Source organism: Mandrillus leucophaeus, unplaced genomic scaffold (assembly GCF_000951045.1).
Source record: "Mandrillus leucophaeus isolate KB7577 unplaced genomic scaffold, Mleu.le_1.0 Scaffold1161, whole genome shotgun sequence".
NCBI classification, from domain to species: Eukaryota; Metazoa; Chordata; class Mammalia; order Primates; family Cercopithecidae; genus Mandrillus; species Mandrillus leucophaeus.
Genome location: NW_012099888.1, coordinates 47,441 through 52,184, shown reverse-complemented (window position 1 = coordinate 52,184; position 4,744 = coordinate 47,441).

Below are 4,744 nucleotides of genomic sequence, written 5' to 3'. Positions count from 1 at the left end.
ACAAGCGCCTATCACAAAACCTGGCTAATTTTTAACTTTTTTTTTTTTTTTTTTTGTAGAGACAGGGTCTTTCTATGTTGTCCAGGCTGGTCTCAAATCCTGGCCTCAAGTGATCCTCCCACCTTGGCCTCTCAAACTGCTGGGATTACAGGCATGAGCCACTGTACTGGGCCTGAAATATATTTTGATGCCATCTCCCACATAAGAGAGGAAAGCTTCTCTCTGCCATGGGTGTCTGGTTTCTCCTTTGTGTTTTTTTCCTCTGTCCCCTGAACATCTAGAACCACATGTTTGGAACTTTCTTTAGGCAGATACTGTGCATTGTTTTAATTCATAATTCCATAGGTCCACTTGATAAACTGCAAGCACCATGGAGCTTACACAGAATGCATTTAAGTGCTTGGTACACGTATCAAGGCATCCAATACTTCTGTGTGTATGTATGTCTGTATACATCTACATATGCACATACATGCAATATATAAATGTGTGTGTGTGTGTATATATTCCATGATTTCATAAAGCCTGCTGTCATCTTTGGTACTCAGCAGATAACAATTTCTGTTGAAAGAGTTGAGTGATTTCTTTTCTGTGCACGGGCTTCTCATCACTTCCTGCATCTTGAAACACCAAGGATTCTTTTGACACCTGGGGACAGGAGTGTCTCTGTATCAGACACTGCACCTGCAGAAAAATTCCCACGCTAAGGAAGATTTGGGGAGCTCAGAATAGAAAGTTTCATTAGTTCCATTCTGTGCATAATGACAGCTTCTTCTCAAGGCTGAGGCAAGCACTCATTCTCCAGGTGAGGACAGCAATTTACCTGTAGCTCTGTGGCTGGCTTGGGAATGGATTTCTCCCCAACGTCTGCCTTGTCCCATTGGGTTGCCTCAGCTTCTGCTCACCTGTGCCCTCAACTGGGGCCCATGGGCCAAATAACTCTTTAAGACAAAGAACTGGGAAATTTGAAACTCAATGATTCAGTACTCTCCTTGGAAAAATATAGTGTCAGAACCAAGGGGCACCAGATAACCATTTTCCAACAACACAACTACACTGCTCTTTTTGTTTGCTTGTTTTTATCAGAAGAAAGCAGCTGCTAATGGATGCTGGGCTGAGAGTAACATATTATTTTCAAGCTGGCCACACAGACTTTCTTGGATGCTCCCAGGGGAAAATCTGATTTGTTTGTTCTGAGTGAAAATCAGTATGATTGCAGTTTCTGCCACTTGGTTCAGGACGTCTTCATCAGTGCAGGCCTGTTTTGATAACCTGCAGATGGATGGCAGCCCCAAAATGAGCATGACATGCCACCCTGTTTTTGTGTCTACTGATTGGAAGAATCTATCAAAATACCTCCTTGGAGCTGAATTTCTCCCTGATTGAGTATTATGAGGCAGCATACCAGAGAGCTTCTATGTGTTGAAAGGTTTCTTTTCACACAGATGAATGTGTGTTAGGTAACTCATCATCTCTTAGAGTTCTGCTTTAATTGCAATTAATGTTAAAAATATTTTTAGTTCCTGCACTGAGTTCTGTTGTTCTTTCTGTCATGAGTATTTTTGCACAGGCTGTGTAAATCCTCTAAGACTTTATTGGAAAGTTCTCACTTCCTATTGGAATTTTCGAATAGCCATATAGTGTAATGAAGAAGGTGTCACTGACCATTATTTTTTTCTGGGGAGGCTGCTGGATGCATTTGGAAAACAAACTTTGATGAGCTTCTAAAAGTAGAGGACTGGGGTCCTAGAGGGCCTGGATGTGGGCAGGTGTGTTTTGCGTGACACAAGGGAAGAATTTGGGCTTTCGTTGTTGTTGTTGTCTTCTGGAGAGGGCGTAGGGGCAGAAAAAGGGAGAGGGAAAGAGAGGCTGGGAGAGGGTGGGAGTGATGTACTCTGTGTTGTGAACTTTCCCATAAATCTCAATGAAGTCTACAAAAACCAAAAACCAAAACATGAGATATTTAGTGTGATGCTGTTCCTTTTAAAAACCAGTGGTGACTCTAGGTTTTGAAACTCAGATTGATATGGGATGAATTGGAGAGCGCACATGGCTGCATAAAGCTGAGAAATGCGTGGGCCAGAGAGTGGCAGCACTGCACCCAGCTCCAGCACTCATAGAACGTGGAATTAGGGTTTGAGAACAAGATCTCGTAGGTCATCCCAGTCGAGGTTGAGCAGACATTTGCATTATGGCTCTTAAACATTTTGGAGTAATATAACTTACATTTGTGCCTTCCTTCCTTTACTCATTCATTCCATCTGATTCTTTTCATAAGTCATCCACTCTGTCCCTAGCCTTACGCTAAGTTCTGTGTAATATAAAGACAGTTTATGCCTCAAGCAATGTAATGTCTCATTGGGGAGGTAAGCTCATGAGAAAGTTTGAAATATTCAAAAGGTGAACCTTGCATATTCTTACTTTAATGCAGTGAATTGCTTTTTCACTTCATAGTAGCTTGGATTTGGTTAAAGTGTGACAGAACCACTTATAGACATTTTATTTTTATACCTAAAAAGAAGGGGAGCTGACAATCTCTTTGGTGCTGGTCATCTTCTGCATTGATACACGACTTGTCTGCACTAAGGGAATACAGAGGGTGTCGGGAATGTGTCTCACCAGGAAATAACTGGAGAGAAAGCAGAACTTCAAGTGGACAGCGGGGCAGACTCAGGTACCTCTCACCACTCCAGGTCTCACCTTTATCTGTTGGTCACTGTGCTGGGCACTGAAACACAGCTATGTTGAAGTTCATCTGTGCCCTAAAGACACGCAAAGTCTAGGAAAGGCTTTTAAAATCAGGATTGTGGGAGTCCTGAAACAGAAATGAACACAGATCAGCTTGAGAAGAGAGAATTTATGAGAAAACTCAACAACCAGAGAAGGAGCAACTGTGCATCCGACCTTAGAGTCAAGTGGACCCCAGGGCCGAGTGCTGACTACGTCCCCTCTGTACTTCCCTGCTCTGCTGCTCTGCATGTGGCCTTTCTTCCTGCCCACCTTGCCCTGTCCTTGGCCCACTCACACTTCTCAGCTTTGTTACCATCATAGGGCCAGTACTTTTTCCTGAATTTCAGTTTGAAAAGTCCCCAGAAAGAACAACGATTGGCTTGGCTTGGATTAGCCAGAGACTACATATGGGAGCCTCTGAAGACCTTCTTAGTTGGAGGGGAAAGGAGCAATTCTCCCAAACAAGAGGTGCTGGAGGCAGAAGTTAGGAGAGTTTCTGGACAAATAAAAACAAAACAAAACAAAACAAAAATCTTCCTACACATACTTGAGTATCTACTAGAAGTAGTTCAATTTAACACTAGGGATATAAAAATAAAAAATAAAAAAAATCAGCATCCTCTTGGAGCTCAAAATAAGCCTGGTTTACAATGTCTGATATAAAAATGATGAGCACAGTGTGCTATGGGAGCTCATAAGAGAAGCTCTCACCTGGCCCCATCAGGTGAAAGTCGGCTATTTGGCAGAAGGAAAGGAAAGGAATAATTTGTTAAGTAGAGAGAGAACCTTGGGCAGTAGCCCACGGACTGGGGAGGCTGGGGCTGTGCATGGTGGGGATGCCAGGAAGCTGAGAGGAGGTGAGCCTGGCCATGTCAGTAGAAAAAAGTCCTCATGGACCAGATGGGTCAAGGTCAGAAGTGTACCTTGGAGCAACATCAGAAGTAGACAAATGGAGCAACATTTAAGAGTTTCAAACAAGAAATAGCATGATGAGATTTTGATTTAGGGAGGTCACACAGGCCACAGAGGTGGAGGATGGGTCTGAAAAGAGTAGGGGTGAGGAGGAGATTGAGGATTACAAGAAGCTGTCCAGGTAGGCAGTAGTGGTGGTGAATGGTAAGGGGAGGTAGACATATTTGAGTGACCTTGTGGAGGTAGGACAAAGACATGAATGGGTTTGGGGGGGCCAGGGACAGGGAGACATGTGGATGAAATCAGCAAGCGCTGTGGCATAATTCTCTAACTTGTTTGGAATACAGCTTACCTGGATGCCTTATTCTTTTTGTTGTTGTTGTTGGTGTAGAATACCATGAACTTGAGACGTATTAAATGTAATTTCAAATAAGTCAATATATGATATCATTCTAAGCCTCATGTTAGATCCAGCAGCTAAGTGCCAAAACATTTTTTTTAATCAATGAAAGAAAAATTAAAGGTGGGAGAACATTTGGTTTACTACATAAATATTTTGCTCCCGAGAATTGGGAAAAGGTCACTGGTTTTAATTTTGGTAGTAGAAAATTGGTCTCCTCAATCATGGTCAGCCAGTGTTCAATGTGAGGATGGCTTGAGAGTCGACTTATTGTGAGAAGTTGTGGGCAGAAGCAGAGTCTCTGAAAATGAGACTGAAAAACTAATTCAAAAGTAGATCAAATAATGCGGTGTTCATTGATGTGTTCCCATAATAGATTTTGTGATTTCTGTATTCTACTTTTATTTATTTATTCAATTGTTTTCTTAAATAGATTCACTTTTTTTAACTTAAATTCATTTTGAAAGAAAATTTTATATTTCTGCCATAGAAGAAAAACCAGTTTCAACTGCCAAAAATGGAAAACATACAATAAGTAGAATGAAAACAAAACAATGTTATTAAACTCTAGTGAAAATGACACTACTTGGGAAGGCACCACGCCTGAGGTCTGACTGTCTGCCATGTTATGGAGCAGCTCCACGAGATTACTCCAAGGCTTCTTTCTGGGGATGCAGCATGAGTGCATTTCCCAGACTCCTT